Source organism: Erinaceus europaeus, chromosome 12, assembly GCF_950295315.1.
Source record: "Erinaceus europaeus chromosome 12, mEriEur2.1, whole genome shotgun sequence".
NCBI classification, from domain to species: Eukaryota; Metazoa; Chordata; class Mammalia; order Eulipotyphla; family Erinaceidae; genus Erinaceus; species Erinaceus europaeus.
Window position 1 is genome coordinate 78,634,138 of NC_080173.1, and position 25,795 is coordinate 78,659,932.

A 25,795-nucleotide genomic window follows, 5' to 3' on the forward strand; every position below is an offset into this window, starting at 1 on the left:
ATTATTGCCCTTGTTGACGCAATTCGTTGTTGGATAGGACAGAGAGAAATGGAGAGAGGAGGGGAAGACAGAGAAGGGGAGAGAAAGATAGACACCTGCAGACCTGCTTCACGGCCTGTGAAGCGACTCCCCTGCAGGTGGGGAGCCGGGGGCTCGAACCGGGATCCTTACGGCGGTTCCTGCGCTTTGCGCCACATGCGCTTAACCCACTGCGCCACCGCTCGACCCCCCCTTTTTGTTTTTTGCTTCCTAGTGCATGCAAGTGCGTGCTCGTATACACGCACACACACTGCTGTATAGAGGAATTATAATTATATGATAATAGGACTTTTTTTTTTTTGCCTCCAAGGTTATTGCTGGGGCTCGGTGCCTGTACCACGAATCCACTGCTCCTGGAGGCCATTTTTACCCCTTTGTTGCCCTGGTTGTTTTATTGTTGTTGTAGTTATTATTATCGCTATTATTGATGCCATTGTTGTTGGATAGGACAGAGAGAAGTCAAGAGAGGAGGGGAACGACGGCATCAATAACAACTACAACAATATAACACGGGCAACAGAAGGGACAATAAATAAATAAAAAGAGAGGAGGGGAAGACAGAGAGGAGGGGAAGAACGGAGAAGAGGAGAGAAAGATAGACACCTGCAGACCTGCTTCACCATCTGTCAAGAGACCCCCCCCCCCACAGGTGGGGAGCTGGGAGCTCCAACCAGGATACCTAGGAGGGTCCTTGCGCTTTGCGCCACATCCGCTTAACCCGCTGCGCTACCGCCCGACCCCCGGTAATAGAACTTGGAGGGCATGCATAAAAGCAGTTTTGTCAGGAGAGATAATGCTGAAGCTAGGGCAGTTAGACTTGTTTTAATAGATAGGCTTGTTTTCTACTGGACATTTTTTAAGCTTCATTGATAAGTAATTAGAAAGTGAAGATTTCAACTTTGGGGATTTGATCTGCTTCTTTTGTATAAGTTATTTAGTTGTCACAAGGAGGAGGTTTGATCTATAGGATGCTTTGCTGTCATAGAGGAGAGCAGTGGTTTTTGGTTGGAAAGCCACGAGACTTTGCTTTGCTGGGCCGGATGCCTGATAGAAAACATTTGGACAGCGTGGGTGTGCTCACTGCAGAAAATGCAGGAGTGCTGGCTTTGCTCTACACAGGTTTGCTGGGCTCTGGCCTGGTTCAGGAATTTGCTGCTGGGCAGAAAGGAGAAAAGAAAGTCAGGGTAAAAGTATGGTAGAATCAGAAGGCTCTGGTTCAGCATCCTTGATCTCTTTGCCCCAGACAGGGAAGACAGGTCCAGCCTCTATGACTCCATGGGTTGCTTGCTTCAGGTTCTTTTGGGTCTTTGGACCAGACAATATTTGCTCCCCAGTCCTTAGAGCACCTTCCTCAGCTCTTCTCCCCCCAACTCTAGATATTCTAGACACAAAGAATATGACTTCTTTGACACTGACAGATCATTCTGTGTTCTCTTCTTAGTTGCTTACTTTAAAAAAAATTTTTTTTTAATTATCTTTTTTTATTGGATAGAAACTGCCAGAAATTGGGAGGAAGGGGGGATAGAGAAGGAGAGAGAAATTTGCAGCCTTGCTTCACCATTCCTGAAGCTTTCCCTCTTGCAGGTGGGGGCTGTGGGTTTGAACCTGGGTCCTTGCACACTGTAACATGTGCGTTCAACCAGGTGCACCAACACCTGCCCCCAGTTGCTTACTTTTTTTAGGGGGAAAAAGAAAGAAAAGATTTATTTATGGGAGAGAGGAGGAGAGGAGAGAGAGAACCAGAGTATTACTGGCACATGGGATGCCAGGGAGCGAATTCAGGACCTCATGCTTGAGAGTCAGAAGTCTCTCTGCTGCTATAGTTGCTTGTCTTTGAGGTGGTAAAAAATGGCAAAAGGGGGCTGGGTGGTGGTGCACCTGGTTGAATACACATGTGCAAGTGTCTGGGTTCAAGCCTCTGGTTCCCACCTGCAGGGGGAAAGATTTGCAAGTGGTGAAGCAGTGTTGCAAGTGTCTCTTTGTTTCTTTCCCTCTCTATCACCCCGTCCTTCTCAATTTCTGACTGTCCAGAATAAATAAAGATAATAATTTTTTTTAAATGACAAAACAAACAAAAAAACCTTCAAAAGTTTAAAAATTATTGTTTTCTGCCTTCTCAGACCAGCCAGGACACGTTCCTTCTATTGACTCTTTCCAGGATTTGTCTAATAAAATGTGATAGTCTAATTAAAGTATATTTTCATAAGAGGCTTTTCCCTCATGCCCTTAATTACAGTGTGCTCTTTAGTCTCCTTTTTCTTCTCTGAATAATGAAAATGCCTAGTATAGTGGCTTAAAATATAGATCTGTCCATCTGCCTGAGATCAGATCTTGGCTCTGCCATTTACTAGCTGTATGACCTTTTTTAAGTTACAGTAACACCTTTGTACCTACCACACAAGATCATCTATAAAATGGAGATGATCAAGTATATTAAAATAAAAAAGAAACTATTGCTACTATAAAAATTTTTTTAAAATGGAGATGATTATAACAGCTGCTGTGTAGAACTCTTGTAAAGGCTACAGGAGATAGCGCCATGTGTGCTTAACCTGCTGCGCTACCGCCCGACTCCCTGCCACATGAGATAGTATACACATATGTGGCAGTACTAAATGCTATTTTTAAAAACATATTTATCTATTTATTGAGAGAGAACAAAAGAAGAGAAAGGGAGAGAGAAAAGAGCAGAGTACTGCTCAGCTTTGGCATAGGTGGTACTGGGAATGGGGATTAAATCTGCAGCCTCTGGGGCCTAAGGCATGCAAGTTGATGCTCTAATATTGTTATAATATATATTTAATTTTTTTAATGTTTATTTTCCCTTTTGTTGCCCTTGTTGTTTTATTGTTGTAGTTATTATTATTGTTCTTGATGTCATCGTTGTTGGATAGGACAGAGAGAAATGGAAAGAGGAGGAGAAGACAGAGGGGGAGAGAAAGACAAACACCTGAAGACCTTCTTCACCACCTGTGAAGCGACTCCCCTGCAGGTGGGGAGCCAGGGTTCGAACCAGGATCCTTATGCCGGTCCTTGCTCTTTGTGCCACGTGCGCTTAACTTGCTGTGCTACCGCTCGACTCCCTGTCATAATATATTTTTTAAAGATTTTTTAATTATGATCTTTATTTACTGATTGAATAGAGACAGCCAGAAATTGAGAGGGAAGGGGGAAATAGAGAGGGAGAAAGACAGAGAGGCGCCTTGCAGACCAGCCTCACCATTCGCAAAGCTTTCCCCCTGCAAGTGGAGACTGGGGGCTCGAACCTGGGTCCTTGTGCACTGTAATATGTGTGCTTAACCAGGTGCACCAGTACCCAGTCCCATATTGTCATAATATTTAGTCATTTGTTTCACAACTTGAAGTTTGTGTCTTTTTTCTTTTTCTTTCCCCCCAGAGATGATTGCTTGTACCAGCACTACAAATCCACAGCTCCACATGGTCATCTTTCCTCCCCTTTTTAGGGGTGAGTGACTGATAGGGACAGAAATTGAGAGGGAATTGGGAGATAGAGAGGAAAAGAGAAAGAGACACCTATAGCATTGCTTCTCTGTTCATGAAGCTCCCCCGCCCCCCGCTGAAGATGGGGAACAGGGGCTTGAACTCAGTCTTTGCACATGATATTGTGTGCAGTTAACCTGATGTGCCACCACCTGGCCCCACACTTAGAGTCTTTTAAATTTCTCATGTTACAGAATTGCAAAACTGTTATTGGGGATGTGTGTGTGTGTGTGTGTCTGTGTGTGTCTGTGTGTGTCCCAAGCCTTGTGCATTTGCTATTTCATTGCTCTGGGCCACTTTCTTCATTCAGATAGAGAGTCAGGGGAGGGAGAGACACACCACAGCACTAAGGTTTCTTCCATTGCCATGAAACTCCTATGGGGTGTCAGCGCTTGAATCTGGGTCACACCTATAACAATACAGGCACCCTACCCAGTGAGCTATTTTTATGGCTCTTTCTCACTTTCTAGTCAATTTTTTTTACAAGCATGCAAGGGAATATAGTGAAAGAATTACTGTCTAAGAAATTATAATTAGGGAGAAAGACTTGGAAGAAAGAAACAACAAAAGCAAGTGAGAATAGCAAAATAACGATTCCTTAAAGTTCTAGAATGGCACTGAGGTTTACTGATCTTAATATTTAGATTTGAAAATGGAGACCACAGATCATTGAAACCTCTGCTTGGGGGCCTGGGTTGTAGCATACTGGATTAGGCGCACATAGTGTAAGTGCAAGGACCAGCGCCAAGGATCCCAGTTGAGTCCCCAGCTCCCCACCTGTAGAGGAGTCGCTTCGCAAGCAGTGAAGCAGGTCTGCAGTTCTCTCCCCCTTTCTGTCTTCCCCTCCTCTCTCAATTTCTCTCTGTCCTATTCAACAGCAATAACAGCAACAAAAACAATGCAGGGGGGGGGGGAGCTGGCCACCAGGAGCAGTGGACTTTGTAGAGCAGGCATCCACCCACCAGTGATAACCTAAAGGCAAAAACGTGCTTAATAAAGGATGTCAATGTTAAGACAATGAGGTACCTTTCCCGAGGGAGATCAGCTATTTACTTGTGGGTCATTTTGTGGTTTGTCAGAGTAATTGGATGTCTTCCCTTGATCTTGGCTGCGTAAAGCAGGGCAGTGCAGGGCTGAGATACTTTAACATGGGAAATGGATGGTGTGCAATATTTGAAGCAGGAACATCCCCTCTCCCCTAACTGTCTCCCTTCCCAGATCTGAAATGCTGGAGGACAGATAGGTTTACTCAGACTTGGAGCCGTTGAAGGTTTGAGACTTGTCTCCCAGCTAAGGGCTCAAATCTGACTGGCTGACTACAGGTCTTACTGTTTGATTTGTCTTCTGATAAGAGGGTGGGATGTGAACCAGAGCAGGCCAAAGCAGTGATTTTTAAGATTAGGGCCACTGATTTCATTTATTCTGCGTTTGTGTTTTCCTTACCCTCTCTTTATCACTATTCCTTTTCCTGGGTGGCCATGCTTTAATAGCTGTACACATCTGAAAAAGCAAGCTTTGTGTCATACAGCAAGCAGGTGGTGGTGGTGGGATGATGAATACACTTCTTAGCTTGGAGGGGGTCCTTTTTCTAATAGAATTTGGGGCTCTGGAACTCTAAATAGCCCCTTTTTCTCCTTTCTTATCTGATTATTTATTTAATATTTATTTATTTATTCCCTTAATAATGTTTTTTAAATATTTATTTATTTATTCCCTTTTGTTGCCCTAGTTTTATTGTTGTAGTTATTATTGTTGTTATTGATGTCGTTGTTGTTAGATAGGACAGAGAGAAATGGAGAGAGGAGGGGAAGACAGAGGGGGAGAGAAAGAGAGACACCTGCAGACCTGCTTCACCACTTGTGAAGTGACTTCCCTGCAGGTGGGGAGCTGGGGGCCTGAACTGGGATCCTCGCACTAGCCCTTACACTTTGTGCCATCTGCGCTTAACCTGCTGAGCTACCGCCTGACTCCCTGTTTTATTTCTTTTAATGAGCGATGCAGAGAGAAAGATGCACAGAGAGGCCAGAGTATTGTTCAGATCTGGTTTATGGTGTTGTTGGGGATTGAACCTGGGACCGTCCAGCCCTGTTCTGAACTAGACTGGGCTCCTGATCACATGATTTTGTTTCAGGGGGAAAACATAGGCTTGACACAGGCTTTATTTTCCTTTTTCACATTTTGAATTTCCAGTGGTACTTAGTGTTAACCACTAGGGTGCTTAGTTTTTCTGTCTTTCATTAATTTATCATAGTAGTTATTCATAGGCACTTAAAGGAAATAGCTATGAATTTAAAATCACCTTGCTAATCCATTCATGAAGTTATTGTACATGGCTGTCTTAGATTTTGCTATTATTTTAAACATACACAAGAGTTCTTGTGTCTCAGGAGTCTTTCTTGATTCTCTTCTACGCCTCACATTCAGAAGGTGCAGATCTTATTGACTTGATCACTTAATAGCTAGGGAGTCTGACTCTTCACTCATCTCTATCCCTGCCATCATTGCCTGAATCCAAGTTTCATCTAGACCACTTTGTATCAGCAGCCTTTTCCCTGGGATCCTTGCTTCCAATCCTGGCTACTGGTTATCCAGAGCAAAATTTCTCAAATTCTCTGTAGTCACAGATCAGTTTCATTAATTTCAAACAGTCATACCTGTGTCCCTATGGCATGGTGGCTTGTAAATCACACACTCCACTCCACTCCACTCCACTCCACTAAGGTGACAATGCACAGACTGATCACTGTCCTTTCAACAAGTGAGCTCATTGCTCACAAGCTTGGATGTTGTAATATTGAGTTACTATAAATGTTTCTTTTAAAAAAATTTATCTTTATTTTTATTTTAATGATTTTTATTATCTTCATTTACTAGATAGAGACAGCCAGAAATTGAGAGGGAAGGGGAAGATAGGGAGAGAGACAGAGACAACTGCAGCATTGCTACCCTACTCACAAAGCTTTTCCCTGTAGGTAGAGACCAGGGGCTGGCACTTGGGTCCTTGCACATTGTAACACGTGCACTCAACTCTATAAATGTTTCTAGTTCTTGCTTAATTCTGCACTTGCCTTGTTGTGGAGCAGTAACAAATAGCTCCTAGGCGAATACTGTAGACCTGCCTTGAACAACCCTGCTCTAGACTGCTGAATGGACAAACAAGTGCAAAAATACCATTGGGACAGTGACATTCTCCTGCTGAAGAATTCTTCAGTGCTTCTCTGTTGCCTTGGTGTCGAGTCTCAGCACTAGGGCGTGGTCTTTAAGTATTCTCTAGTTTCATCTCCCACCAGTGCAGTGTTCTCTTTCTGTCTTTTTCCTCTCCCACCTAAATGACTTTAGAACTTCTAAGCTCAGTCCTGGATTCCTTACTTTAAAAAAAAAAAAAAAAGCAACAACAACAATGTATTGTCTCTTCCCGTACACACTTTCTAGTTGGGATGCTTCTGTGAGCTTCCACAGAACCTGTACACAGATGTCCTAGCAGTTAGCCTTTTGTGATTTTTCATTATACCACAAGCTCCTTGAGGACTAAAACCAGCCAAAGGGGAGGGAAGATGACTAGTGTTTAGCTGCTCAGAGTTGGATCTGACCATAGAAAGCAGACCTGTGCCATTTAGAGTGGTGTTTGAAGATGTGATTATTTCTTTTTAAAAAATATTTATTTATTTATTTCCTTTTTGTTGCTCTTGTTGTTTTTATTGTTATTGTAGTTATTACTGTTGATGTCGTCATTGTTGGATAGGACAGAGAAATGGAGAGAGGAAGGGAAAGCAGAGGGGGAGAGAAAGACAGACACCTGCAGACCTGCTTCATCACCTGTGAAGCGACTCCCCTGCAGGTGGAAAGTGGGGGCTTGAACCGGGATCCTTATGCCGGTCCTTGAGCTTTGCGCCATATGCACTTAACCCGTTGCGCTACTGCCCGACTCCCGAAGATGTGATTATTTCTACATCATATGAGCTGGAGTGTGTACTTTCACTATTACTTAGCTTGATTTCAATATTTAGTGTTAGGGCTGAGCCTTAATTGAATTGTATAATTGTATATACACACAGTATGTGGGTGCCTTTATTTCTTAACGAATGTTTTAAAGAGTATTTAAATAAACAAATGGGTGGGTAACTCCATTGCCCTGTAAGTCTCTGTTCCAAAATAGGAAAATTCTCGACTCTCCTTTTTTTGTTACTAAAAAAAAAAAAAAAATAACTATCTATTCATTAAAAATTATTTTTCCTTTATTGGGGAGATTGATGGTTTATAGTTAATAGTAAAATACAGTAGTTTGTACATGTGTAACATTTCTCAGTTTTCCACATAACCATCTAACCACCCCTCCACCTACATTCTTCTCTACCATCATGTTCCTGGACCTGAACACCCCCCACCTGGTCTCCATAGTCTTTTTGTTTTTTTAAGATCTTATTTTTATTAATCAGAAAGTTAGGAAGAGATGAAAGAATCAGACATTACTTTGGTACATGTACTGCCAGGGATTGAACTCAGGACCTCATGATTCAGAGTCCAATGCTTTATCCACTGTACCACCTTCCAGACCATCCCAGAGTCTTTTACTTTTGTGCAATACACCAATTATTTATTCATTTGATGAGGGAAAGAGCAAGAGAGACCAGAGCATCACTCTGCTCTGACATACACAGTTCTAGGAATTGAACCTGGGGCCTCAGGCCCACAAAATACATGCTCTACCTGCTAAGGCTCCTTCCTGTTCAGCTGAAATATCTGTCTGCCCACCTATCAACCCATGCTTTTCTACTCACAGTATGTGTTTCTTAAGCATCTTTTTTCCCAGGAAATAAAGATGCATGCACATTATGTCTTCTGGCAGCTAGTAATCAGTAGATATTAAGCATTTTGACTTTTCAAAGTGTGTTCCTGCTGGAGAATTGAAGCAAAGAGAACCGATCATTAGATCAGGGACACAGTATTGCATGAAAGGACTCAGCTGAACTCCCTTCAATTCAACTCAGCTCTTTCTGTTTGTGAAATTGTATCTTAAAAAACGTTCACATCAAATATTCTCCATGAAAGAGGAGGGAGCTGATAGTTGTTCTCTCTTTAACAAATGGTTTTCGGTCTGAATCACTCCAGATATGCATAGAAGACTCTGAAATAAGATGGAGGTAGTTTAACTGCTTAAAACATTTGCTGTTCCCTGCAGACTGGAGAGAAAGCCAGAGCTTCTTTTTCATTGCTGCCTTTTTGTGGTGATGGTTTCTAAGGCCCCTTTAATGATTTGTCTTTTTTTAGAGCAGCCAGTGAAGTGTTGCCCAACTCCCCTTCATCCTATGCAAAGCCTGCAGGCTACTTTAATGCTTTGTTCACAGACAAAATTGAACTTCAGGTATCCTGCCGAGATCCTAGGACTAAATCAGTCCTTCCTTTTATGAGGTTTTCAGAAACTGCTGTTCCAACTTCCAGTGAAATCTCAAACATGCGCTTTCTGCTTTATGACAAGTAAGAAGTATCGTAATTGAAAGTTGCTTGAGTGCTGTTATTCTGGAGCGAAACCCTGTAATGGAAACTTTTGTTCTGTGGCATCTGTGATTAAAAGCAAACATAAATTCATGGTGCTGGCTGGTCGTAACTCTCGGACCAGATAGACAAAGTATTATTGCATCAACTGTATTTCAGGACATCGTTAAGAAGGAAAACGACTTAAAGTACAGCATTCCTTTTAGTCACACCTTTCCTCTGTGCCCTAATGGATTCTTTCTTTCTTTCTTTCTTTCTTTCTTTCTTTCTTTCTTTCTTTCTTCCTTTCTCTTTCTTTTTTTTTAATATTTATTTTATTTATTTATTCCCTTTTGTTGCCCTTGTTGTTTTATTGTTGTAGTTATTATTGTTGTTGTCGTTGTTGGATAGGACAGAGAGAAATGGAGAGAGGAGGGGAAGACAGAGAGGGGGAGAGAAAGATAGACACCTGCAGACCTGCTTCACTGCCTGTGAAGCGACTCCCCTGCAGGTGGGGAGCCGGGATTCGAACTGGGATCCTTATGCCGGTTCTTGTGCTTTGCGCCACCTGCGCTTAACCCCCTGTGCTAAAGCCCGACTCCCTCTCTCTCTTTCTTTCTCCCTCCCCTCCCCTCCCCTTCCCTTCCCTTATCACTCTCTTATCACTCTGTTATCACTCTCTCTTTGCCTCCAGGGTTATTGCTGGGCCTCAGTGTCCCATAAATCCACTGCTCCTGGAAGCTATTTTTTCCCTTTTGTTGCCCTTGTTGTTTTATCATTGTTGTGGTTATTATTGTTGTTGTAATTTGCTGTCGTTGTTGGGTAGGACAGAAAGAAATGGAGAGAGGAGGGGAGACAAAGAGGGGAAGAAAAACACACCTGCAGACCTGCTTCACTGCTTGTGAAGCGACTCCCCTGTAGGTGGGAATCCGGGGGCTGGAACCGGGATCCTTACACTGGTCCTTGTATTTGCGCCATGTGTGCTTAACCTGCTGCGCTACCGCCCTACCCCCTGGATTATTTCTATGTAACTGCTAACCATAGGTAAATAACTCCAAGTAACATTTCTTTTCTTTTTTCAATTCCCTTTTGTTGTCCTTGTTATTTTATTGTTGTAGTTATTATTGTTGATGTTATTGATGTCATCGTTGTTGGATAGGACAGAGAGAAATGGAGAGAGGAGGGGAAGACAGAGAGGAGGAGAGAAAGATAGATACCTGTATACCTGCTTCACCGCCTGTGAAGAGACTCCTCTGCAGGTGGTGAGCCGACTCCTCTGCAGGTGGTGAGCCGAGGGCTTGAGCTGGAATCCTTACCCGGGTCCTTGCGTTTTGTGCCGCATGCGCTTAACCCGCTGTGCTACCGGCTGACTCCCTCAAGTAACATTTCTATAGTCACAAGTGCTTTCATCTTAGCTCCTTGTTGAATAATCATAAAACAGGGTGTGGTGAGTTTTGCTGTTCTGGGGAGAGGGTTTCCTTCTTTGTTTTCTTAGGAGAAATGTATCCAGATGAATCCGTTTTATAGTATTTAAAAAATTTTGTCTTTTGGGGTCAGTACCCCTGGAATAAAAATCTGAATGGATTTAGTCTGTTTAAAATCAGAAGGTGTTGCTCCCCACCCCACCCCCACCCCCACCCCACTTTAACAGTGATCAGGTCGAGACAGTTTTTTTTAAAAATATTTATTTTATTTATTTATTCCCTTTTGTTGCCCTTGTTTTTTTTTTTTTATTGTTGTAGTTATTATTGTTGTTGTCATTGTTGGATAGGACAGAGAGAAATGGAGAGAGGAGGGGAAGACAGAGAGGGGGAGAGAAAGATAGACACCTGCAGACCTGTTTCACCGCCTGTGAAGTGACTCCCCTGCAGGTGGGGAGCCGGGGTTCGAACCGGGATCCTTATGCCGGTCCTTGTGCTTTGCGCCACCAGTGCTTAACCCGCTGCACTACAGCCCGACTCCCGGGACAGTTTTCTTTTGATGGTGGTGGCTCACAGCACAGCTGCCTCATCTGTTACTTATTTTGCGGGGTTTGATGTGAAATATAAAGATTGGACAGAACAGCGTGCAATAGTGAAAAATCACAGTGTCACCCTCTGAGCTCTGAATGGCAGTTGAGTGTGGGTATGAGGGCCCCATTTTCTTCAGCTATGGGCATGTGCTTATTCGCAATGTAGAAAAACATCTATACCCACCGACCTTCAAAACTACTCCATCGCTTTAAGTATTTTAAATCCATTGCACAGTAGATCAGAGTGTAAACTTTGGACCTGGGATTCATGGATTTGAAGCTGGTTCCTTTCACTTTCTAGCAGTATGACTTTGCTTCAAGTTACTTTGTCTGTCTCAAATTCCTGATCATTACAAAATAAGGAGAATAGCACCTGGTTTATAGGATTGTTCTTAAGGGTTCTCTGGCCTGCATAATTCCATTACAATCAACAGACTCTAATCTTTCCTTCCTTCCTTCCTTCCTTCCTTCCTTTCTTCCTTCCTTCCTTCCGCACATGGCGCAAAGTGCAAGGACCGGCATAAGGATCCTGGTTCGAGCCCCCGGCTCCCCACCTGCAGGGGAGTCGCTTCACAGGCAGAAAAACAGGTCTGCAGGTGTCTTTATTTCCTCCTCTGTCTTCCCCGCCTCTCTCCATTTCTTTCTGTCCTATCCAACAACAGCAACATCAATAACAACAACAATAATAACTATAATAATAAAACAAGGGCAACAAAAGGGAAAAATAAATATTAAAAAAGAAAAAAAAAGTATTGGATTCTCAAGCATGAGGTCCAGAGTTTGATCCCCTGCAGCATATGTATCAGTGATGTCTGGTCCTTTCTCTCTTCCTATCTTTCTCATTAATAAATAAATAAAATCTTTAAAAAATATTTATTTATTTTCCCTTTTGTTGTCCTTGTTGTTTTTATTGTTGTAGTTATTATTGTTGTTATTGATGTCGTCATTGTTGGATAGGACAGAGAGAAATGGAGAGAGGCGGGGAAGACAGAGAGGGGGTGAGAAAGTTAGACACCTGCAGACCTGCTTCACTGTCTGTGAAGTGACTCCCCTGCAAGTGGGGAGCCGGGGACTTCGTCGATCCTTGTGCTTTGTGCCAACTGTTCTTAACCTGCTGCGCTACCACCCAACTGCCATAAATAAAATCTTAAAAAAAAAAGTATGTGCTCTATTGGGTGAGCTATCTAAGCCCCTTAAGATTAAGGAAAATTATTTAGAAGAGTGATTGGTATATAGTTGGTGCTATTTAAACATTTCTTCCCATGCACTTGAGTATCTCTTTCTTATTTCATAGTTAACAGATTACAGGAGAAAGGAATTACCAGTCTTAAAAAAAATTATTCAGAGGGAACCAGAGCATCACTGACATATGTGATGATGAGGATTGAACTCTGGGCCTCATGCTTGAGAATCCTATACTTTATCCACTGTGCCGCCTCCTGGGCTACACGCAGCTCTTTTTCTTTGCAACTTCTGCCCACATCAGCCTCCATACCTGATTCTTTGCATCTAGATTCCTATCACATAGTCTGATTTCTTTGCAGTTTTTTGCTAGGACAGCAGTCACTACTTATCAGCTATTGATTTGTTGACTTACTCATTTTTGAATATGGGTTTAAATCCTGATTTTTTTTTTTCTGATTGTATGCTAGTATTATTGAATAGATTCTATTATTTATTTATTTATTCCCTTTTGTTGCCCTTGTTTTTTTATTGTTGTAGTTATTATTGTTGTTATTGATGTCATTGTTGTTGTATAGGACTGAGAGAAATGGAGAGAGGAGGGGAAGACAGAGAGGGGGAGAGAAAGATAGACACCTGAAGACCTGCTTCACCAGCTGTGAAGTGACTCCCCTGCAGGTGGGGAGCCGGGGGCTCGAACCAGGATCCTTACACCAGTCCTTGTGTTTTGTGTCACGTGCGCTTAATCCTGCGCTACCACCCGACTCCCGAATGGATTCTATTTTAATTTTGTGCTGGGAAAGGAATGGAAAGAGACTGTTTATTTCTCCTTATATATTCTTCCATTTGCTTGTTTTTTTGTTGATTCATCACTTTAGGCAATCTTTTTTAGATAGAGACAGTGACAAAAGAGATAGAGGGAAGACATCATAGCGCTGAAGTTTGTACTAGTGCCGTGAGGGTTGGGTTCAAACTTGGGCCTGGAGAAACAGATGCCCTTCTAGGAGAGCTGTATTGTTGCTCTGATTCTTTTCCGTTAAAACAATGTTTTATCAACTTGAAACATTACATAGGAAGGGAAAATAGTACAGTAAATTTGTAAATTCCCTTTAGCCTGATACAATGAACACCTCATGGCTGAACTCACTCGTAACCACAGAACTAGCAAAATAGCTCACCTGCATAGTGCGCTGCTTTGCCATATGTGCTTGACCCACGTTCAAGCCCAACCTCCAGTGCACTGAAGGAAGCTTCAGTGCTGTGGTATCTTTCTTTCTTTCCTCCTTCCTTCCTTTCCTTCTCTCTCTCTCTCTCTCTCTCTCTCTGGCTTATGGAGATGCTAAGGGGTTGGGGGGATTGTACCTGGGACTTCGGAGCCTTAGGCATGAGAGTCACTTTGCATAACCATTATGCTATCTGCCCCTGCCTCTGCCATATTTTTTCTCTCTCTGCCTCTGATTCTCTTTTCTGCTTGAAAAAGTTGGTCCAGAGCATGACAGGGGCAAAATTGTTTATCTACTAATGAAAGAGAGGGAAGGGGAAAGAGAAAGGATGCCAGAATGTCATTCTGCCATATGTGGTGCTGGGGGTTGAACTAGGGAGCTCATACTTGCAAGCGCATGTCTTAACTACTGTGCCACCTCTTGGGCTGCTTGTTCATTTTTTTTTTTTTTTCCTCCTCCAGGGTTATTGCTGGGCTCGGTGCCTGCACCATAAATCCACTGCTCCTGGAGGCCATTTTTTCCCCCTCTTTTGTTGCCCTTGTTGTAGCTTCGTTGTGGTTATTATTATTGCCCTTGTTGACGCAATTCGTTGTTGGATAGGACAGAGAGAAATGGAGAGAGGAGGGGAAGACAGAGAAGGGGAGAGAAAGATAGACACCTGCAGACCTGCTTCACCGCCTGTGAAGCAACTCCCCTGCAGGTGGGGAGCCGGGGGCTCAAACCGGGATCCTTACGCCGGTCCCTGCGCTTTGCGCCACATGCGCTTAACCCACTGCGCCACCGCCCGACCCCCAACTTGTTCATTTTTTTAAACAAGTTAATGTGTTTGAATAATTCCTGTTATTATATTTGGTAGCTATATCTCTAAAATGTTTTTTTTGTTTTTTTTTTTAACCTGTGGGCTCCCTTCACCATTTATTTGTTCCCATCAATTTTAACTTTCTTGGTTTCTGGGTCTACCTCTTTACCACTTTTCCAACTTTATACACATTTCCCCCTTTGTCTAGGTCTAGAGATTATTGATTTCTGGGTTCAAAAGGGAGCTAGCTTCCTGCAGCCCCATCCAGGTGTCACGACAGCACCTGGCGGGTATCAGCGGTTCAGACGCTGTGTCTCAGGGCGGGCGGTTCTTCTCCCTTTCTCCATTCTGCTGGTCTCTTTGTGTCCTGACTTGTAACTGGCTGTACCTACTAGTGATGTAAGGACCATCAGAAGCTCTGGACTTGGCTTCTTGTCCTCTCAGAACTCAGAGGACAGAAGCCAGTGTGATTACCCTCCCATTACAAGCAAGGCATGTAATACTGAGTGGTGAAGCCCGAGTCACATCCACAACTGTGTAGCCTCCAGGAAGGGTGCAGAGGCCGGATGGACTGAGCGTGAGGACCTGGGACCCACCAAGGGAAGCAGGGGTGTCTTAGAAAGGGGCAAGCATGCTGTGCCGAGAGTTGTAGGTACCCACTAGCCTTGTCTACTATTAACCACTTGATGGATGCCCAGCAAATAGTCACCAGACCTCTGTTAGAGCATTTCTGGTGACACCAGCCATCCTCTGCCTGGGTGTGGGCTGGCTCTTTGCAGGCTATTCTCTCTTCTAAATGAAAGATGTCCTTGGTCTTTTGATTCTTATCCATTTTTTCATATGATGTATGTTCAAGATTCCTCACCATGGCCATTTGCATTTGAATACTCTCTAAGTTTGGGGCCTCTCTCAGAGAGTAATCTGTAGATCTGAACATTAGCTCCTGTGCAGTCTTGCCCTGAGCACAAAGGGGAAAGAAAGCCTGTCTACCATACCTTTGTTCTAGAAATTATAGTAGCCTTTCTGACAATCACATCCAAAGTCTTTTCTTTCTTTCTTTTTTCTTTTTAAACATTTAATTAATTAATTAATTTATTTAAATTTTTAAATATTTATTTATTTTCCCTTTTATTGCCCTTGTTTTATTGTTGTAGTTATTATTGTTGTTATTGATGTCCTTGTAGTCGGATAGGACAGAGAGGAATGGAGAGAGGAGGGGAAGACAGAGAGGAGGAGAGAAAGATAGACACCTGCAGACCTGCTTCACCGCCTGTGAAGCAACTCCCCTGCAGGTGGGGAGCTTTGGGATTGAACCAGGATCCTTATGCCGGTCCTTGCGCTTTGCGCCACCTGCACTTAACCCGCTGCAATACTGCCCGACTCCCAGTGGTCATTTATTTATTTTTAATGAGAGCAATACTGAGAGAAAGATACACATAGAGCAATAGAGAGACCAGAGCACTCCCAGTTTTTTTCTTAGCAGTCCTCTACTTGAACAAATGAGAGTGGAGTTCTAAATCTTCTATCATCTTTAAGAATCGGTTTATAGGGGCCCAGTGGTGGTATACCTGGTAGAACATTCATGTAACTATGCCCAAGGATCTGTGTTCAAGCCCCCAGTCCTTACCTGCAGATGGGAAGTCTCACAAATGGTGAAGCAGTGCTGCAGGTGTCTCTCTTTCTCATTCCCTTTCTCTCTTCCTCTCCCCTCTCATTTTTTCTCTCTATAAGTAAATAAATAAATAAATAAAACATTAAAAATAATCAGTTTATATAGATTTGATTCCCCCCCCGCCATAGCCTGTTAAAATCTTTTTGCATGCTGGCTGGTATAGTCATCCACAAACATCATGAGAGCATTGACTTCTTTAATTTATTTATTTTCCCTTTTGTTGCCCTTGTTTTTTTATTGTTGTTGTAGTTATTATTGTTGTTGTTATTGATGCCAATGTTATATAGGACAGAGAAAAATGGGTAGAGGAGGGGAAGACAGAGAGGGGGAGAGAAAGATAGACACCTGCAGACCTGCTTCACCACCTGTGAAGCGGCTGCCCTGCAGGTGGGGAGCCGGGGGTTCGAACCGGGATCCTTAAGCCAGTCCTTGTGCCTCGGGCCACGTGCTTAACCCACTGCGCTACCACCCAACTCTATTTATTTTTAGCCCCAGTGTTATCACTGGGGCATAGTGTCTGAATGATAAATATACCACTCCTGGCAGCCATTTCCCTCTCCTTCCCCCCCCCTTATTTGATTGGACAAAAAGAAAGAAATTGAGAGGGGAGAGAGAGATAGGGAGAGAGACAGAGAGACACCTATAGGACTTGTTTCACTACTTGTGAAGCTTCCTCCCTGCAAATTGGGAGCAGGGGCTTGAACCCGGGTCCTTTTGTATGGTAATATGTATGCTTAGCTAGGTGCGCCACCACCTGGCCTGAGTGTTGACTTCTATGATCCCTTCTAGACCTATATCCAGGCAGTTGATAAAGATGTTGACTAAGGACGCAGAGTCCAGATGGACTGAGTATCAGGAAAGGGGGACTGTGGTAGAGTCCCAGGGCACACCACTGGAGACCCACTCCAGGCTAATTATCCAGTCTGATGGCAGTCTGCTAATTATCTTAACAACCTCAAATATAGCCCATTCCAAATCTGCTGGACTGTATTATTATTCAGTTGAACTCAGGACCTAATACTTGAGAGTCCAGTACTTTATTCAGTACTGAGCCACTTCACAGGCTATAGTTTTATTTTTCTAATATTTGGCATTTGGAGCACGAAGACGGCTCACTGGGTAGTGTGCCTGACTTACCATACACTTAGTTTTTGGACCTTAGCACCACATGGGAATGCCATAGCACCAGAGGAAACTCCTGTGCTTTAGTGTCTCTCCTTTTTTTTTTTTTTTTCATTATTTTATTTTATTTGTTTATTTTCCCTTTTGTTGCCCTTGTTGTTTTTTATTGTTGTTATTGATTTCATCGTTGTTAGATAGGACAGAGAGAAATGGAGAGAGGAGGGGAAGACAGAGAGGGGGAGAGAAAGATAGACACCTGCAGACCTGCTTCACCGCCTGTGAAGCAACTCCCCTACAGGTAGGGAGCGGGGTTAAGAACTGGGATCTTGCATTTCACGCCACGTGCGCTTAACCCGACTCTCCTAGTGTCTTTCCTTTTATCTGTGTCTATCTGAAATCAAAACAATCTAAATGTTGGTTCTGGGAATGATGAAACTGTGTATGCATGAAACTCCTTCTCCACCAAAAATAATTTTAAAATATTTTATTTATGAGAGAATGAAGAGAGGGAAAAAGAGAGAGAGAGAGAGAGAGAGAGAGAGCCAGAACATCACTCCAACACATGTTGATACCAGTGTTTAAACTTGGGACCTCATGCTTGAGAGTCCCAGTGCTTTATCCTCTCACTGTACAACCTCCCTGCTAGTAATAATAATAATAATAATATTGACCTTTTTTGCCTCCAGGGTTATTGCTGGGGCTTCAGTGTTTGCACTACGAATTAACTGCTCCTGGAGGCCATCTTTTTTTCATTGTTGTTGCTGTTATTGTTGTTGAATAGGACAGAGAGAAATTGATAGAGGTGGGGAAGACAGAGAGAGGGAGAGAGAAATAGACACATACAGACCTGCTTCACAGCTTGTGAAGTGACTTCCCGCAGATGGGGAGCCGGGGGCTCGAAAACCAGGATCCTTGCACTTCGCACTATGTGTGCTTATCCCGGTGCGCTACCGCCCAGCCCCCAATATTTGACTTTTTATGTCTAATTACTACATTGTTGAGAGATTTTAAATCTTATTTCAAAATGGCTTTTTCAAAATTCAAGTGTATTTGCTCTTTTAAGATCACACATTGAATTTGTTAAAGGGTTCATTCAGTTTGGCACCTAAAAATTCTGCCCTTTTAAAATATTAGGTATGAGGATAAATTGAAATTTAATGCCTTAAAACACTTTCATGGGTAAATGACTCCTAAAATTGCTGAAGGTCTCTGGCTTCAGCCTCAGATGCATTGTTTTAAGTTCTTACAAGTGCTCTTAAGAGCAAAATACTACTTAGTACCACTTGAACATATCTCTTTCATTTGGATTTGTGCAAAGTATTCATTTGTGGACCAGTCTGTGGTTTGGAACTTTTGGAGGCTCTGCTTTTGGCTCTTTTCCTGAGATCACCTGAATCTGTCCATCAAGCTGATGTGACCACAGAGAAGGTGAATCTGAATCCCAGGAACAAAACATTTCACTTAGAGAGATTGTGGCTTTTCTGTTGTTTACATTAAAAAAGGTAAACTTGCTAAAAAAAAAGAAAGTAACCAGCCCATCTCTAAGACCTTGGAAGAACTAAGGTGGGGGTGGGGGCACACTTTGGTGGTGGGAGTGCTGTGGAACTACTAATATCTTATTGTTAGTCACTAATTAAAAAAAGAAAAGCTACACGTAGAGAGACTGGGAGAGGCCATCTATCTTGCTGTGCATGGAGCCCTGGGTTTGAGCCCCAGTACCACATGGGAGCATCATGGAGGGAACCAAGAGTTCCAGTAATGGTGAAGTCGAGCTGTGATGATTCTGTTCCATCTCTCCCCCCTTCCCCACTACCCCCCCACCAAGTAGATAAAAAGGAAATTTAAAAGCCGTTTATATTTCTTCTTCTCAGTATATGCTTAAACACTGCTTCTCCACTTAGTTATCTTTTTTTTTCCAATTTGTAAGAGAAAGCTAACATTTCACTTCTTTGTTCTAAAAAGAATCCTCTCTCCAAAGATAACCACTCTTGTAAGTGCCCTGTATATTCGTACAGAAAAAGAACAGTTATACACTATGTATATAAATATGTATGTTTGAGTATTTTTAAAACAATTCAAATAGACTGGTTGTGGGGATAGCATAAATGTTATGCAAAATGGCTTTCATGAGCCTGAGATTCCAAGTTCAGTCCCCAGCACCACCATAAGCCAGTTTGTTTTTTGTTTTTTGCCTCCAGGGTTATTGCTGGGGCTCGATGTCTACACTATGAATCCATTGCTCCTGGAGGCTATTTTTTCTCCTTTTGCTGCCCCATTTATTTATTTATTTAATCCCCTTTGTTGCCCTTGTTATTTTATTGTTGTAGTTATTATTGTTAGATAGGACAGAGAGAAATGGAGAGAAGAGGGGAAGACAGAGAGGGGAGAGAAAGATAGATACCTGCAGACCTGCTTCACTGCCTGCAGGTGGGGAGCCGGGGGCTTAAAATGGGGTCTTTACTCCGGTCCTTGCACTTTGCACCACCTGCACTTAACTCACTGTGCTACCACCCGACTCCCCCCCCCCTTTTTTTTTCTAATAATTGTTGTGGTTATTACTATTGTTATTGCTGTCATTGTTGGATAGGACAAAGAGAAATTGAGAGAGGAGTGGAAGACAGAGAGAGAGGAGTGGAAGACAGTGAAGCAGACCTGCTTCACTGTTTTTGAAGCAACCCCCCTGCAGGTGGGGAGCCGGGGGCTCGAACCGGATTCCTTATGCCGGTCCTTCCACTTTGCAGCACCTGCACATAACCCGCTGTGCTACTACTTGATCCCTAAGCCTGAGCTTTTAATCAATGCTCTGATTAAAAATAAGTAAACAATATAAAATAAAGGTAAACTATTTTTAAAAATTCAAATAGACTTAACTTTTTGAAATTAACTTTTATTTCTTCAAAGGCCATCATGTGTAAAGAGACATTTTTCAACAAAGTGAAAGTTGTGCAGGAAAAGTCTCACAGCACTGACCAAAAAAGTTTCCCTTCCCTGAAGTAGCCATCATTATGAGTTTCTTGTAATTAAAAAAACAAAACAAAACAAAAAAACAAAAACAGGGCACTGCTCAGTTCTTGCTTATGGTGGTGCTGGGGATTGAACCTGGGACTTTGGTGCCTCAGGCATGAAATTCATTTGCATAACCATTATGCTGTCTCCCCAGCCCAAGTTCCTTGTATTTTGTATGTATACATGCACATGTGTCTACATGTGACCCTGAGATCATATAAATCCATCTCCCTCCCCAGCCTTCTTTTTTTTTTTTTTGACCAGAGCACTGCTCAGCTCTGGCTTATGGTGATGTGGGAAATTGAACCTGGGACTTTGGAGCTTCAAACTTGAGAGTCTCTTTGCATAACCATTATAACCCCACCTGTCCCCCAACCTTCTAAATAACTCTTGGTCAGATTCTTGGCAACCCTGACGGGTGTATGTAACTTTTTTTTTTTTTTTAATTTTTGGTGAGTAGAGATTCGAAGTCATCACATAGTCCTAATGAACATAATTAAGATTTAAGAGCATGGAGTCCTGACTTCAGTCCCCAGTGTCGCATAGATCAGGATGATTCTTTAGTTCTAGTTGTCTCTCTTCCTCTCTCTCAGTAAATAAAAACACAACTTTGTTTCATTTCTGCCTTGACAAGGACCTATTAAAAATGGAGTTATACTTCAGATATTGTATTCAAAAAAACAAGATTCTTGGGGCCTAGAGTTAGCTAGCCTGGTAGAGATTACACTGCCTTTGTACCTTGTCTCCAGCTTCCAGCCTCCACATGGGAACACCATGTAAAGGGAGCTTCATGAGAGAGTGGTGCTGTGGTGACTTTCCTCTCTCTATCTCTCTCTCCCTCTCTGTCTCTCTATGCTAGAGGGAAGGGAAGGGAAAGGAAGGAAAGGGAAGGGAAGGGAAGGGAAGGGAAGGGAAGGGAAGGGAAGGGAAGGGAAGGGAAGGGAAGGGAAGGGAAGGGAAGGAGATAGAAGGGAAGGGCCTGCTGAGAGTAGAGGAATTGTGTTGGCATGCAACCCCAGCAATAAACCTGGTGGGGAAAAAAATTCACAAAAATCTAAGGTTGTTCAGATACCATGATTACAGCAGTGTTTCAACAGATGTATAGAGGAAAGATTGAAGTAAATACTGCAAATTGCTTATCGTTACATTATGTTCTCAATGTAATCACTTTGGTAATGAAAACATAAACAGACGTCAGGAAGATAATGGGGCTCTTCCTGAGAGAGCATGCTTCTAGTTTCTGAACCATTAGTTTTAGCTCAAGTTCCCCACCCCCTTACCCCCTCTTGATCTCCTTATTAGTTTACTGGCATTTCTGAAGACAAGTGTATAGCATCATGTCTTAGCAAAGGTACAAATGGTGGAAAAGACTCAGCTTATAGTTGCCTACTTCAAGAAAGCTCGGAAAGAATAACTTGAAAGTGACCTTTTAAAATGAGTGGGGAGGTAGTTGAGTGGATTAAGAAAGACAGATATTCCAGATATAAATAACCCTGTGGGAATGAAGGGGAAAGTTGAGAAGGAGAAAGCTCATTTGATCCAGCTAAAGAGAAGTCAAGTATGGGATGAAGAGAGAGGATGCATCTTTGAAAACAGATGAGGGTTCACACTCTCAGTGGGGGCATTTAAAAAAATTTTTTTTTATTTTATAAGGAAAACAGAAGTTCCTTTGTCAGATGGTCAGGAAAATACATTTTAGGTGATGCAGACTCGGAGGTGTGATTTTGTGTATGAAGACTTGGAACACTGACAGCAGTGGTCTGTGTGCCAGGTGATTGTGGCCTCGATCAGGATTTAAGGCCCAGAATGAGCAAAAAGGCCCAGATTCCAGATGGGCCCTGTCGTAAGGAACAAATGCTTTTTGTAACAAAGAGGCCATCCTTAAACCAAAAAAATTAATCTCCCTCTGGGTCAGGTGGAGATACAATTTCTTTATGCTTTCTTAGATGATAAAGAAGACATTCTGATACTGGTATCTACTAGTTAAATAAAGGAAAGCAGAGTCATGTAGAAAAATTTCCACTACAGGATAGTGTTGGAATGGGGGAGCCATCCATCAGAGGGGCTAAGAAGCTCCCCAACTGGATTTCTCACTTAGTGTGTGCTTGTGTTTCCAAAAGTAAGTCTGTACTTTTCATTGCTTTATATTGGTTCAATCATATAGAGAAATAAATTACAAGAACTCCTCGCTTAGTCTGGTATGTGATGGTGTGTGTGTGTGTGTGTGTGTGTATGTGTGTGTGTGATTAAAACTTTTCTGAGATGATGTCTAGTGAGTTGACTTTGACAGAGAGATAGGGATAGGGTCGCCAACAACAACAACAAAAAAAAACCCTTAGGAAATGAGAGAGTCCTGTGATGTGATAAGATAGTGGCCTTTCTCATGGAGAACCTAGACCTAATTCAGATCCATCTCTTTTACTCTCTAGATTTGAGATCACAGACAAGTTAATCTTACTGAGCCTCATTTTTTTGTCAAGCGAGTCTGACAGTCGCATCTAACCTTGTAGAGTTACTGTGGAGATTGAGATGACAAATAATAGGCAAAGCATCCTGTGAGTACCCATTCATTGGGGAAACTGACAATCCTTCCTAGCCGACTGAATCCACATGGATTCCAGTCACTTTCAAAGCCAGCAACAAGCAGCTCCTGACAGCTTTCAACCTGACGCTGTTGACTGGCTACGGAAGAAGGGCAAACACTAGAAGAAGAATAGGAAAAGCCCTCAGCAGAATGCAAGACAACAATAGCAGCTAATCAGGAGGTGGAGACTATTGTTCTGTTCTGTTCTGCTCTGCCAGAACATTCTGAGGGTAAGGGCTTTTGTGTCTTTGGCATATCTTATTCATAAATGTTTGGCACACATGTTTGTTGAGTGAAAGAATGGTTTGAACTGACATTTGAAGAGTTGGCAGGATTCAGGTAGATGAGGAATGGCATTCGAAGCATAAAGGTGAGTCTCAGAGTTAAACAAAGGCATGTATTCTTCTCTATATTTGTACTACAGTCATAATTAAACAAATGTTCTTATTACATGACATTGGGCAACACAGCCAGTGAATATTAAGTTAGAGAGTGTGTTGGAGATTATGTAGCAGCCTCCAGGTACAAAGATAAGGCTTCACCATGGCTGACCAACCTCTAGAGTCTGGGTCCCCTTACTGTTTTCATCAGTGGTATCCATTGGCATTTGTCCTGGTAACCCCTGAAAAGAGGGTAATGTTCATAGAAAAGAAAGAGAAGGGGACCTGGCAGTGGTGCATGCAGTTGAGAGCACACTTTACCATGAAGGAGGATCTGGGTTCAAGCCTTCAGTCCCCACCTGTAGGGGGGAAGCTTCACAAGCAGTGGTGCAGTGCTGCAGGTGTCTCTCTCTTTTTTTGCACTCTATCTCCCCCTCCCCATTCAATTTTTCTCTCTCTCTCTTTATATATATATATGTATATATATATATATATATATATATATATATATAACAAATTATTTTTAAAAAGAGAGAGAGAAAGGGGCCAGGCAGTGGTACACTGGGTTAAGCTCACATAGTATGAAGCACAAGGACCCGCACAAGGAACCTGCTTTGAGCCCCTGGTTTCCCACCTCCAAGTGTCTCTCTGTCTCCCTCCTATCTTCTTCTCCCCTCTCAACTTCTCTCTGTCCTATCCAATAAAAATGGCCACAGGGTCAGTGGATTGATTTGTAGTGCTGGCACCAAGCCCCAGCAAGAGAGAGAGAGAGAGAGGGAAACATCTTGAAAAAGATTTTAAGTACCTTGGTGTCTAGAAAGCAGGATGGTTCTCGTGCATGAAAAAGATTTTAAGTACCTTGGTGTCTAGAAAGCAGGATAGTTCCTGTGCAGCTGGGAGGCAGTTCTTAACAGCAGGTCCATTTTCCACATTGCTGTGCAAGACCCAGGGGGTCAGGCCCAGGGTGCCCATCAGGCCCCCTCATGGAAAACCTCAAGTGGCTACCACTCAGTGCTGAAAAAACAAACACATTACCTTGCTGAACAACAGCACAGAGCACTCAAGACTGGGATTACCAGGGCTGAAATATGTGAAACGTAAAGAAAGGGATTTAGAAAGAGCCAGGTGGTTGGATTTGTGAGTCCAGGATGATGAGGCTCCTAGGTGTTAAAGAGAAATTCCATTCAGATGACTTGGCCGCCACTGTATTTTTTCCTGTTGGGCCAGTGGGGGCCAGGGAGGGGAGGTTCACTTTCCTGGGGCCTGTCTAGGCAGTTAGTGCCCTTCCCGTGTTAAGGGATAGCTGTGACCTGAGCCCTTGGCAGCTGGCCCTGGGGCCTGGGGTCATGGGAATTTGCCCTGTGCTTGGAGGAGGTCATTCCAACCTGAACAGGAAGAGAGGAGGCAGAGGGGAGAAAAGGGCAGTCAGCACAGGGCAGCCCTGCACACATACTCAGCCTGGGTCTTCAGAGCTGGGAACAAGAGCTGCTGGGTCACACTGACTATTTCACCAAGGGGGAGAGATTAGATGATCAGAATTTAGGAGTGGGGGCCATTTCTATAGCTAGTTCTTAGTCATGGATCCTCTAGACATGCCTTAAGCCACTTTCTGGAGCCCAGCACAGGTCTCTTCACAACTGTGATTTACAGTTTTTTTAAATTAATTTTTTCTTCTTATTTTTAAAATTTTGTTATATTTATTTATTTTCCCTTTTGTTGCTCTTGCTGTTTTATTGTTGTAGTTATTATTGTTGTCATTGTTGTTGGATAGGACAGAGAGAAATCAAGAGAGGAGGGGAAGACAGAGAGGAGGGGAGAAAGATAGACACCTGCAGACTTGCTTCACCACCTGTGAAGCGGCTTCCCTGCAAGTGGGGATCTGGGGGCTCGAATCAGGATCCTTATGCCGGCCCCTGTGCTTTGCCATGTGTGCCCAACCTGCTGTGCTACTGCCCAGCTCCCAACACACATAGTGCCCAACCTGCTGTGCTACTGCCCAGCTCCCAACACACATATTTTCTCCGTAATGCACACAGCTTCTTGTGCTGTATGCCATGGGTAACACTGGAGAGCACTTTAGCTCTAGACTATGGGGAACTATTTGGGCCGTTGGAAAAGTCATGACGTATTTTTATGGTTTTTTTTCTATGCAAAAATGTGTCATGACTTTTCTGACAACCCAGTATTTTAAACAGTGAAGCTACTGACAAAAGCACAAAAATGTAAACGCTGTGTCACTGTACACATACCTCAGTTAGGACACTTGTGTAGAGGGTGGGCTGCCCCGACAAGAGAGAGGATGGTAGCCTTTTTCAGTTCTGTCTGGGAATATGTGGCGGGTGACATAGATTTTTTTTTTTTTTGGGTCGCTGTTCATATCTGCAAATGACTAAGATGTTACTTGATTGATTTGTGGATTACAGTTTGTAGCAAATAGGTGAATTTATAAAAACAATGAGGAATAATAATGAATGATTGGCTGTACCCATTTTTCCAAAGTATGAAGTGAAACACGCAGCACCACCTTTATATTCTCAGACTGCTTAACTTTAGAGAACACTTCAGGCAATGATTTAGATGAGGCTATGAAAATGGGGCTGTCCCTGTCCTGGAATTAAAAGGAGAAGATCAGAGCCTGCACCTTGCCTCCCCTCCCTTCCACCACCCCACCACCTCCCAGGGTGTGGACAAAAGCAAGAAGGTAGCCAACAGCAAATCAGAAAGTTCTCACCAGATGCTGACTCAGCCAGCATCTTGATATTGAACTTTCCAATCTCCGGAACCAACAACAACGGAGACCTAAA

At 42.9% G+C, this 25,795-nt stretch overlaps 1 protein-coding gene and 1 long non-coding RNA gene across 2 annotated transcripts in view; one reads left to right on the forward strand and one right to left on the reverse strand.

The window, feature by feature from the left end:
• NXN (nucleoredoxin) overlaps positions 1–25,795 on the forward strand; it is a 212,777-nt gene that overhangs the window by 4,176 nt on the left and 182,806 nt on the right. The gene's annotated exons all lie outside the window — the stretch shown is intronic.
• On the reverse strand, positions 875–24,332 carry LOC132542024 (uncharacterized). Its single transcript, XR_009553156.1, has 2 exons — positions 23,850–24,332; positions 875–1,191 (listed from the first exon to the last, which is right to left on the reverse strand). It is a non-coding gene; the product is annotated as an uncharacterized LOC132542024 (long non-coding RNA).